The sequence below is a fragment of the Manis pentadactyla genome, chromosome 12 (genome assembly GCF_030020395.1).
Source record: "Manis pentadactyla isolate mManPen7 chromosome 12, mManPen7.hap1, whole genome shotgun sequence".
Taxonomy (NCBI): Eukaryota; Metazoa; Chordata; class Mammalia; order Pholidota; family Manidae; genus Manis; species Manis pentadactyla.
The window spans coordinates 380330-392755 of NC_080030.1; the positions used below are offsets into that span (position 1 = coordinate 380330).

General features: G+C 45.1%; 1 long non-coding RNA gene across 1 annotated transcript; it reads left to right on the plus strand.

Moving 5' to 3' along the window:
* Positions 1–6225: 6225 nt before the first annotated feature.
* On the plus strand, positions 6226–7454 carry LOC130679910 (uncharacterized). Its single transcript, XR_008992909.1, has 2 exons — positions 6226–6794; positions 7232–7454. It is a non-coding gene; the product is annotated as an uncharacterized LOC130679910 (long non-coding RNA).
* The last annotated feature ends 4972 nt before the right edge of the window (positions 7455–12426 follow it).

Sequence of the window (12426 nt, forward strand, 5' to 3'; positions counted from 1 at the left end):
GACAGAGGGAGCATCTGCGTCTTTCTGAGAGTTTGGCTCACTGACCAAAGTCAGGCACGAGCTGACTCCACCGGGCCTGTGTGAAGCAGCTGTTGTCTCGCTCTGAAGCATGTTCCTCTGCGCCCTGGTTGGTAATAGCATTACGTCTTCCATGAGACCGCAGCTTTCTGTCTTTCCTCTTTCCTAGGACCTGAGAAGGGCATAGAGGCTTGAGTGAGGGAGTTTCCACAAAGGCATTTCCCATGCCTCTGAAAAGGCTGCTGTATTTCACCAAGAATAGGATCTTGGCATCTGACACAAGTGGGAAATACAAATATAACTTATGGGCAGCACTTCATTCCATCGAACACTTTGATTCTGATCCCAGCCTGGAAGGGGTCTGTCACAGCTCCGCAGCAGGACCGCCGGGCACAGCTCTCCCTTTCAAACCCTGGAAGGTCAGCACAAGGCCTCGCCACTCACACTGCCAGACGGATGGAGTTCATCCCCGCACTTCAAGTCACCTCACTCCCCTTCAAGCCTCACAGCCGGCGTGCCCTCTCAGGACACTCTGCTCCTCTATGAAGGAGAAAGCCCCTTTCATCCAGTCCCTTTGTGTATCTCACAAACCCTAGGATGCTTCCTTGTTCATGCCAGCTCCTGCTGGCTCTGCGGAGGGAGGCTCAGGCCTGACCCCAGGTCACCCAAGTGTTTCCCTGGGTGACCCAAACAGTGCCGTTCAGTCCAGCTCTGCCTCTCAGCTCTCCCAGCAGTGCTGGGGCAATTTTCTCCTGAATACCAGCAGGCAAACATCCAGTAAAAATCTGGTTTTCTTTTAACAATCCCCCAGGCTAATCTGTATGAAGACCATCAGGGCCTTATGTTACCATGACTTTAACCATGCCGCCCATGACATCATTACCATTTCCTGGCTCTGCCCAGCACATCTGCTTCTTTCTTGGTGCATTTTCCATATCCTAGGGGTCCCCACTCTAACTTACAGAGCTTCTTGAGTGTTCCAAAATTCTCAACAGATATTAATCTTTGGGATTCAGGAATGAGAAATAGTAATTCTCAGAAATTCCTAAAATCATAAGCTTCTATATATTTTTTTTTACATTTGTTGACATGTTTTTAAATGGTGGCTACAATAAAAACAAGGAAACAGGCTGATTTCCTTATTTATCCAATGAAAATATTGTCTGTTTTACAAAGAACTGTAACCTACAGCAAATATTCCAACACTGGAAAATCCGAACAAATGCAATGTAACATTCAGATCTCCCAGCAAAGTTAACAGCACTGCACTCACATGTCAAAATTGCTGTTTAAGGGTATATTTTGCTTCCAAACTTACTGTTTTTATAACCCCACTCAAAGCATTTGTATAAAGTGCACTATGCAAATGAAATTACTAATACTTCCTTTTCTGCAAAAATAATTCACTGTTAGCAGGAAATGGGCCATGAACACACATACACACACAGCAGCTATTTGAGACTGACTGAGTAGGTTGTAGCTGCATCTCTCCTAAGTGCTCCTGTCCTAGTTTACAGAATGTCAACCTGATCCACTGGTTCAGCTTCGCATTACTTCGTACTCTTGCTTTCAAGACGTCAGTGGACTCATGACCAGTCTTGTCTCCTCACTAATGAATGTTACACTTTACAAAAGTGAAAGAACAAAACAGCAGCAGACTCACAGACTCCAAAAAGGGCCTAGTGGTTACCAAAGGGAAAGGGTTAGGGAGAGTAATGGGTAGAGAGGGACAAGGGGATTAAGGGGTATTGTAATTAGCACTCACAATACAGGTAGGTCATGGGGAAGGCAGTATAGCCCGGGGAAGACAAGTAGTTGATGCCGGGGTTCTTGTTCACGAAGCCGAAGAATGAGCTTCACAAACACTCAAGGTAGAAGAGCAAGGTACAGGCTTTTATTTAGAGATACAGTGAAAGGACAGAGCTCCCAGCTCACGCCAGGAGGGGACAAGAGAGTCCGTGTTTGGCTCATTGTCTAGGGGTTTTATGCACAGTTGAGAATTTTAAGGAATAAGGATAAAGGGTTAGGGGTGCAGACTTGTAAGACTGATGCGCTGCCCCCAAGGTGGGCTGGGTTGTTGTCTGTTTGCTTGGATTGTTTATAGTTGAGATTGCTTACCAAAGTAGTCTTTTGCTTAGGTTGCAGATTACTTGATTACAATTAGAGAAGGGAAAACAGCACATAGTTACAATTAAAATTAACTGGGCCTTTTAGCAGGATAAGGTAAATTTTACATTGTCATGATGTAATTGATACAATAAAGTGATGGTTTATGCTGAGATAGTTCTTTCTGCAGAACACTCAAACGTTCCAGACCAAGTTGCTCCTGGCCTTTTGAGCTTTAAGTGATTTCACTGAATAATGTCTATATTCCTAGTCATGTATACAAATCTTTACCCTAGAGAATTAGTGTGACTCTGACTTTGCATAATGCTTAAGTTTTGATAGGGACTTCTTTGCATATTGTTACATTGTTCTGACAGTAATTATCTTGCTCTGCTTTTTCTCCAGAGGCCCTCACCCTACTGGTAGGAGGGACTTGATAATATGGGTAAATGCTAAAACCACAATGTTGCTCATGTGAAACCTTCATAAGATTGTATATAAATGATACCTTAATTTTTTTAAAGTTACACTTTAATTCTCAAATAAGAATTATCATTGTTTTTGCCATTTTCCCAACTTCTCATCTGATTTTATCCTCATAATTCAGAATTATCCTCAGGACTGGAAAAACATAAATTTTCAAAGAAATGCTGGGAAGATATTTCTAAATGGAAACCACTTCTTCCTTAGCCATGCAGAAGGAATGTTGCCACAGTGGCCCTATAGTTTCTTCCTAAAATTTATTTAAAAAAAAACCTTAACATTGTTATATTTGAGACCTATATACATTGATGTGTGTAAATTTAGTCTAATCATTGCAACTGTTGTAAAGTATTATATCCTTGGAATGTATGGTAACTTATTTATCCATTGTCATACTGATAAACATTTTAGGTTGTTTTTGCTTTGACTGTCCCTGACGCTGTGCGCACCCTAGCACATGTCCCCTTGTGCAGTGCTGGCATATTTCTGTAAGGCATACACCTAGATGCTGGCTTTCTGGGTGATTGCACATGTCCACCTTCGAGTTCACTAGATGGAGCCTTCATTTCTCCAGCAGCTGAGCTCACAGCTCTCCGCCGAAAGGAGCTGCTCTCCCCAAGTCAGCCTCTCCTCCTGGAGGCAGCCTGGATCCCATGATGGGAGGACAGAGGGGTACAAAGGTCTGACTCTGGGTTGTTTTTTTTTGGATTAAAGTATCATTGATATACAATCTTATGAAGGTTTCACATGAACAATCTTGTGGTTTCAACATTCACCCATATAATCAAGTCCTCACCTCCCCAATTGCAGTCACTGTCCATCAGCATAGTGAGATGCCACGGAGAGGTCTGACTCATTTTTAAGTTCAAGTTCTTTTTTCAAGGCCAGGCAGTGAGTAGTGGGGGTCTCATGGAGGTCCTGAGCCTTCTGATTGCAATGTGAGTGGGTGGGTGATAAGGTAGCGCTTGCTGACGGCTGGCTGTTGATTAAGGGTCAACCACTGTCACCAAAAAAGGCTGAATTTCTGCTTTGATGATTAAAGCTCAATAGGTGTTAACGCTGTGTGCTCACTTCCGGACTCCTCACGTCGTGGTAGGGTTTGGCTCCGGTGCCCAGAGGCCTCTGACTGCACCCCTTCCCTTTATTTGCTCACTTACTGAACACATGCAGAAGCCACAGAGGACATGCTCACAAAGGTGCGGGCCTTGCCGTTAACTGAGCTTCATGCCCAGTCCAGCAGGAGGAGCCGCCTGCAGGGCCTGGAATGGGGGAGAGGCATCTGGATGTGAGCTGAGTCTCAGCACAGAGGACAGCCAATCAGGAATGTATGAGCTTCTCTCTTCTGCTTCCCAAATCCCAAAATGACAGTCAAGACATTTGAAGGGGCAGCACCAAGAAATGTCAATAAAACTCCACAGGTAGAAGGCATTTGGTGTGTTAGACAACCAGGCCAAGCAGGGAGGGACTGCTGATCCTGGCTCATTTTCCTTTCTTCCTCATCTCAGCAGCCAGGGGAATCTCTGACAGCCTTACCTCTGCCCTCACCACACAAAGGTGGTCCTCTTGGAGATTCGATACACTTGCACCCCTCCCCTTTCCCAAATGGCTGACAATTAATGAATTCAGTGAATACATAAACAGTATTTATTTTTAACAAACTTGAATATTGCTGATGTGATCATATGTCATTAAGACAGGCTCCATGGAAGTAAACAAGCCACCTTTTTAGAAAAATTATATACATGGGTACCAGTAATGTGGTTAATACTGTCTCCTTGGACTGAAATTTCCACAAAGAAAAACTTTTTAGCTCAGAAAGAGACACTTGATGCCTTTTTCCTCAATATATTTAATCCTTCACATACTCAAAAGCCGCAGAGGCATGAGGCACAATCATGAGTCATCTGTGTACTCGAGATTGAGCACATGAGGTCAAGTGCACCAGGACACCTGGAGTGGGTTTCCCAGCTGGGGAGGCAAGGGGCCCAAGTCACCTGGACCAGAGACATCTGACAGGCAGGGATCAAAGTAGGTATCAAAGTTCCTGCACAGCAACCATGTCTACTGCCCAGAGCTTGGTTTCCAAGTATTTTTCTCCCACCAGGAGCCAGGACTCCCTGGAGAAGCGGCTGACTCCAGGGGCTACTGTACCAGATGGCAAAGAAGGGCTTGCAAGTGATGGCAAAGGACACCCCCCAGGACAGTGTGAGCAGAATCAGTGACTGGGACCTAGACAAGAGTCAAGGGCCACATGCCAATTCACGTAATAAAGACAGGCATGTATGCCTAGGAGCCCAGGGAACAGCTGGCTCCACACGGAGCCTCAGCAGGGGCTGGACACCACCATCAATGGTGGGCAAGGCCACCAGTGGCCCCATGAGCAGCAGGGCTCCTGACACACCCATCTGTCCCCATGGGACCCGCATGAGAAATGCAAGGGTGGGACCCACAGCACAGCGCCAGCAGACACGGGCCAGGGCACAGACCTAGATCTAGCCATGCGGACCAGCACGTGCATTCAGAGGTGCATCCTATGCCCATCAGCAGTGCCGAGGCAGGAGTGCCTGAGGAGACGCCCAGGTCAGAGGATCCTGAGGAGGCACAGCAGATGCAGAGCTCCTGATGGGACAGTGCTCTGCTCAGAAAGGACATCACCCCTGTCAGACCTGTGGGGGACAGGACCACAGTGGCAGAGGGTGGTCCTGCTCTGAGAACACCAACACCAATCTGTTCAGGGTGGACCTGTAAACCCACCCACAGAGGGACAGGATGGAGCCAGGTGGCAAACATGAGGCATGTGGTGAGCCTGCATGGAGGGCAGGCAGAGAACTGGACTGCTGTAGCTTTCTTATGAGCCTGAAATCATGTCAAAATAAAATGTTCTAACATCTGATCCATCCCATAGCTGTGTGAAGGACCTGCACTGACCACACAGGTGGACCTCAGAGGAGCGAGGTGTGCAGGTGTGCCCCACACACACTGCTGATGACCGACTTCTAAAATCCCAGCAGATGGCCAAGTGGTGTGCTGCCCCAATAGAACTGGTGCTTTAAAACAGACTTTCTTGCCGGAGTCCAGCTCCAGCGGGGGGCGGTGAGCCCAAAAGGATGAGACAGAGTCGGTGCACGGAGAGACAGGACACAGAGTCAGATGGAGGTGGTCTCTTGACAAAGTGCCAATGACAGCTTTATTTATACCATTTTGCACAAGGATATGATTATTTTTTATTGTTCTGTTGATTAATTGGTATAGACAATTGATTAATAGGTATAAGCAAGTTTTTTTTTCTTTCTTCTTTCTAATCTATTCATGGTTGGTCAAGTGTTAGACAGGTGATTGTTTTTCTGGTCCTTGACCGAAACTTTTCCTAGCAACATGGACTCTATTGTGTTTTACATTTCTATTCAATGCAGTTTCTAAGTAGTGCATGTGACCATAGGAGCGTGCAGTATGTAGCAGTGACTATGGAGTCTATCAGCTCAGGGTGTAATACAGGTCACCTACTGCCACAGTTAGCTAGGATTCTTTCCCACAAAAATATTCTTAGAAGCTTTAATAAATTTATAATCAATCTAAAATCATAAATTCATACACCCCTCTATAGGGCACAGTAAGCAGCAAACTACATTTCCCCTTCTTCTGTGTGGATACCAATATTTCCCTGACATATAAGACACAGGTCTCCACTACTCCACTACTGCAGGGACTAGACAAGTTCTTACATGGTGAACAATGCAAGGGCATTCATACCATAGAAACTGTTTCTGTATTAACTACAAACCTTGAACTATAAACAATCAAGTCAAATATGATGTATGATTATTCATTTGATTTTTATACTTTATATGTAATTCTAATAAAATGTTGATGTAGTAGGTAAATGCAAGATATAGATAGAAAGCATGATTCAGTGCTGTAAGAAAGCAAGTGTAGATGATTATGTCTGTGCCTATAGACTAGGTATTAATCCAGGCTGGACAAGGGCAACAAAACATCCACGGGTGTAGACAAATTCTCCCAAAACTGGGGGGGTGAGGTTCTAAGCCTCACCTCTGTTGGCCCCCATTTTCTCACCTGATGGCCCCCCTGCAACTGTGCCTGTCTTAGGTTGTTCCTCCCTTGAGGAATCTTACCCATCTATGGCTAACCAGCCATCTTCTGGGGCCACACAGGGAGATGTAAAGCTGGTAAGTGAGAGAGAAGTAATGTTCTTTGAAAATGTTAGCTTTTTACTTCTTTGCAGATGTATGCCCTGTGGCTTCCAGGCCCAGCACTTGTCTTGCAGTATCTTTACTTCTTGAAAAATTATGGTATTTGGTAATTTCACATATAAGGCACAAATGCTAGTAAAGGGCTGTAATTAGGAAGGAAGAAGAAAAGCTATAGAAGTAGCAAAGGGAAGAAAACATGAGAAGATGGATTAAGTGTCAGACAGGGTTATTCTATTCAATATTCGCTCATAACTCTATTTCTATAAAACTCTTCATCACTAGTTTCACTACCATTGTAATAATAAAACGGGGGTATTGTCAGTGGAAATGGGGTGGTCAATGTTTGACTAACAGTAGGATTCAGTACTTTATGCCAAGATAGCTATTGGGCCCCGATGTGTTCCATTCTTCAGGAGCACTGTCCTGAAAAGCTCCTGGGAAACTTATGTTCTCATCCTTTCCACACTGCTCAGCAAAGGTTAGTTAACCCTTAGCAAAAATGCAGGTAAAAGCAAACCCAATAATATAATAGAAAAAGCAAAATCAAGGTGGGTAATAGGGGGAGCCAGCTGTGAAGGCCCCTGCTTTGTGGGGGTCTTCTTCCAGCCTGAGCTTTGCTACACAGCTTGAATGGCATGGCTCCTGCCACTTTCTTACCAGGAATACTAGTTCTCCAAATGGCAAAAAGTCAATCACATTCACCTTCACTAGTCTCACACCACACTGCTGGGTTGTGAACAGTCTGGGAGACTCCCTCAGACCCTGTCTGGTGCCATGGCCCTAGGGGTAAGAGATGCAAAGGTAACTAAGGAAAAGGTTAGGTGCAAGGCTGGATAAAGCTATTATTCCTGATGCAATTTAAACAAGATTATAATAAAAGTAAAGAATAGGTTAACCTTTAGTGAAGATATTTGCCAGGCAACTCAAAGAATAAGTTAAAGAGTAGAATTTAAAATATCTACAGAGTAGAATTTTTAAATTTTAAATATTTAAAAGACATGGCACTCACCACATCTGTGCCAACAATAAAGTGATTAAGATCTGAGGGCACAGTGTTTGTGTGGTCCCCCAAAACTCATCATCTTCATGGGAAAGGCTGAAAAAAATAGCAAAGATTAACAGACAGTATTAAAACCATGAGGATAATGACACTTAACATGTTTATCATTTTTCACGTGAGATACATCATAACAGGCCTTGCACATTCCCTCTGAGGTCCTGGCTCCATTTTCTGTTTCTTTTTATATTACTGAGCTCTTGGTAATTTCTTAAGCTCTATCTTTCCATTCACTAATTCTTCAGCTATGTCTAAACTGCTACTTATTCACCCACTATCTTTTAAGTTTGAGACAATGCCTCCATTTCTAGAACTGTTCTTCGGATTGCACAATTATCTCAAGGTCTTGGGGTGCTAATCCTACCTATTCACAGTGATGTCTCCCCATGCTGGGCATTTTGTGGTCTTCCTTCTGAGCTGCTCCCTGTGGGCACCCTGTGTTTTGAGGCGAGCCAGCCAGGGTCACGGGCCTGGGACCAGCGTGTGGATCACACCCACACCAGAGCTCAGATTTCAAGTCTCCGGGGCTCCCGGCTCTGCTGGGCTGTGGGTGGGCTTTCTGAGTCTCTCTCCCTGGCAGGCAGTGAATCCGGAGTCTGGCGCAGAGTCTCATCCTTGCTCCCTGTCCCAGGCAAGCCTGACGCAGCAGTGGGGCTGCAGGGCTTGAGCTCAACACAGCCACCTGACAGCACAGTCCCACAGCACCCGAAAGCTCACACACTAAACCAAGTTCCATCCTTGTTCTGGCATGTTCCTCTGTTCCTTTTAAAAGCCACACTTAGTGTACTGAAGGCTTTCACATCGCACAGGGATGTGTCCGAACAGAAGGCCCACAGAGGCTCCTTCCACTCTGCCCTCCTCAGAGGTCAGCACCATGGCCACTCTCTGCATACAGTTCTCATCCCACATTTAGGACACGAACGTCACCTACCAGCTGAGGACTCCCAGGTCCGTGCCTCCCAGGAGATCACTGCTACAGAGCCACTGCCTCCTGGTCATGGCCATGCACAGCACACACTCTGCCCCCACGCCCCATTTTGTTCATCTCATGCACAGCACCCAGTAGCTGAGCCAGACACCTAGGGCCAGCACTGCACTCGTCTTCCTTAGGGACCCCACAACAGCTGCCCAGCTGGTCTCCTTCCCATGCAACCTCACACTGTTGCCAACTTGATGATTCTAAGTAAGACACGCTGCCTTAAAATCCTGCACTGACTCCCTACCGCCTCCAGAGAATCATCTAAATGCCTCAGCACTGCAAACACCCCAGGGTCTGGCCACGGACCTGCACAGCCTCTCTCTCAAAGGCAGACCCACCAGTTCCTATGTGGGCCTCACATCCCCTGCCCCCTCTGGTGGGGCACACACCGTCTGGCCCATCTCAGCTGCCACTTCTCCCAGAAGTCACCGTTCCACCCTAGCTGGCCCCTCCTCTGAGCCCCACACACCACGAGCATGCCCTGACAGAGAACTTCAGACCCATGCCACCACCATAGTGGATGAGGTGCACCCGGGGGACGGCTGCTTGTCCCAGCTTCCAGGGTGCTTCACTCAAGGTCATGAGGCCTCCAGGGACACCCATGTCCAGTGACTGGACAGAGGGCAGAAAGGCTGGCAAGGCCCACTCTGAAAATCTGCCCAGCTCAGTGTCCCCCAGGCTTGGCAGCAGCTGTGGGGCCAGCTTCACAGCTCTTCTCATCCAGGTCTGACCACTCCCCCTTTCCAAGTATTGATCCCAAGGAATCACCTTTACAAACTTTATTCGTACAGAACGACCACCAAACTTCATTCCTCTGATGCCAGGGAGCCCACCCGCAGTGACTGCTGTCTTCACATGTCTGCATCCTCACCAGAGCCCAAAGGGAAAAAATGCCAGGCTCTGGCCCCACAAAGCCTGGCACACAGAGTGCTCACAGCAAGGCTGGATGACCACGTGTTGGTCTAGGGGAGGCAGTGCTGGGGGGTTGGGGGAAAAACCTGACTTTAGCTATATCAGACACCTTCCTTCCAAGAGGGCAAGTACACTACAGGACATTTTTGGTTAAAAATTAAATGCAATGCATGTCATGAAGTGGTAATGGCCACAGTAGAGATAAGAACAGAGTTCTTACAAAACCCAATGAGGGAGTCAGACATCTGCCACTGGCCCAGAGACCACCTGTGCCCGGCTCTGCAGTGTACTTACTGTGTGAGTTTTTAAAGATGATTGATTCCCCATCATAATTATATTTAAATCCACTGAAGGTGATTCACAATTTCAAAGCATGTACAAGTTCACTGATACAACTCACAGTTTTGTCTGATGAGGAGGAATCAGGCTATTAACCAATGTTACTCCAGGGATAAATCACATGCTGATATAGCCCCTCACTGCAGTAACTGTCAAAAAAAGATACATTCAGGAAATAAATTACCAAGGAACATATAAATTATATTTGTACATTTAATAAGAATTTTTATGATATATAAAGTCATATGAATAAAAGTAGAAATCTAAATTTCTGAATAATACCTTCATATCAACATTTCTGGTTCCTGAAACTCAGATGAGTTCAACTTCAAGGTTGTATTAAAACTGGATGAAAAATAATCAAATGGTACCAATTTATAAGACAGAAAATAGTTTAATGAAAGAAAAAAATGTAGCTCTACATGTGGCATTGGATCCATTAATACTGAACTAATAAGCAGATAAGCCAGCAAAAAGCACAGGTGAAGAAGCTGGAGCGCCTCTTGCAGTTCCGACCACGCATCTGCTGTGCAGGCAATGGCCTAATGTCGCCTCCCTCCGTGAGAACAGATCCTGGGATAACAACTTGATAGCCACGCAGGACAGATGGTGATTCCCACAGACCATCACTGTGCTGTGCACATAGGAGGGGACTGCTGCTAACACAGTCCTGATAGACACAAGATGTCAAGGACTTGCTGCTAAGGGGAACTTTTTGGGCAGGGGAAACATTTGCACACATTGGTTAACTTTGCCAAGGTCTCACCAGTCATTCAGCTGAGACTTAAGTTTCATGAGGGCAAGACCATATTTACCATGTCTATCACTATATCCTTAGGCTAGCAGTGGCTGACACAGCAGGGACCAAATGGGTGAACAGTCTGTCTTCTCAGCTGTGAGTCTGTGTATAACAATGTACATGTATCTGTATGTGGCTATGGGGATATGTGTCTCATGTCAAAAACATTGTTCTAGGGGCTGGAACACTCAGCTTGGGGCAAGGGCACTAACACTTGAGCAAGGGAAGGAAGTGGTTTTCATTTTCTTACTCTTCATCAGACTACATTATGAAAGTTGTAAACATATGAAATGGTGAGTCTCAACACTTTTCCAATGCAACAGCTTGATTTTTTTTTTAATTGCAAATACATAGTTTTTGTTGTTGTTGTTGTTGTTTGCAGATAATTATTTTTTATTGAAGGGTCTAATCTTAATACCCCCCTTCTACTCTCCCTCCTTATCCCTCCCTACCCACCCATCCTCCCCAGTTCCTTTCCCTTTGGTACCTGTTAGTCCATTCTTGAGTTCTGTGATTCTGCTGCTGTTTTGTTCCTTCAGTTTTTCCTTTGTACTTATATTTCACAGATGAATGAAATCATTTGCTATTTCTCTTTCTCCGCTTGGCTTGTTTCACTGAGCATAATACCCTCCAGCTCCATCCATGTTGCTGCAAATGGTAGGATTTGCCCTTTTCTTATGGCTGAGTAGTATTCCATTGTGTATATGTACCACATCTTCTTTATCCATTCCTCTATCGATGGACATTTAGGTTGCTTCCAATTCTTGGCTATTGTAAATAGTAACTTTTAGTCTACATGTATTTGGGCTTGAGGTGAGTTTCTTGTAAGCAGCATATAGATGGGTCTTGCTTTTTTATCCATTCTATTACTCTGTTGTCTTTTGATTGGTGCATTCAGTCCATTAACATTTAGGGTGACTATTGAAAGATATGTACTTATTGCCATTGCAGGCTTTAAATTCGTGGTTACCAAAGGTTCAAGGTTAGCCTCTTTAGTATCTTACTGCCTAACTTAGCTCATTTATTGAGCTGTTATATACACTGTCTGGAGATTCTTTTCTTCTCTCCCTTCTTGTTCCTCCTCCTCCATGCTTCATATGTTGGGTGTTTTGTTCTGTGTTCTTTCTAGGAGTGCTCCCATCTAGAGCAGTCCCTGTAAGATGTCCTGTAGAGGTGGTTTGTGGAAAGCAAATTCCCTCAGCTTTTGTTTGTCTGGGAATTGTTTAATCCCACCGTCATATTTAAATGATAGTTGTGCTGGATACAGTATCCTTGGTTCAAGACCCTTCTGTTTCATTGCATTAAATATATCATGCCATTCTCTTCTGGCCTGTAGGGTTTCTTTCGAGAAGTCTGATGTTAGCCTGATGGGTTTTCCTTTATAGGTGACCTTTTTCTCTCTAGCTGCCTTTAACACTCTTTCCTTGTCCTTGATCTTTGCCATTTTAATTATTATGTGTCTTGGTGTTGTCCTTCTTGGATCCTTTCTGTTGGGGGTTCTGTGTATTTCCGTGGTCTGTTC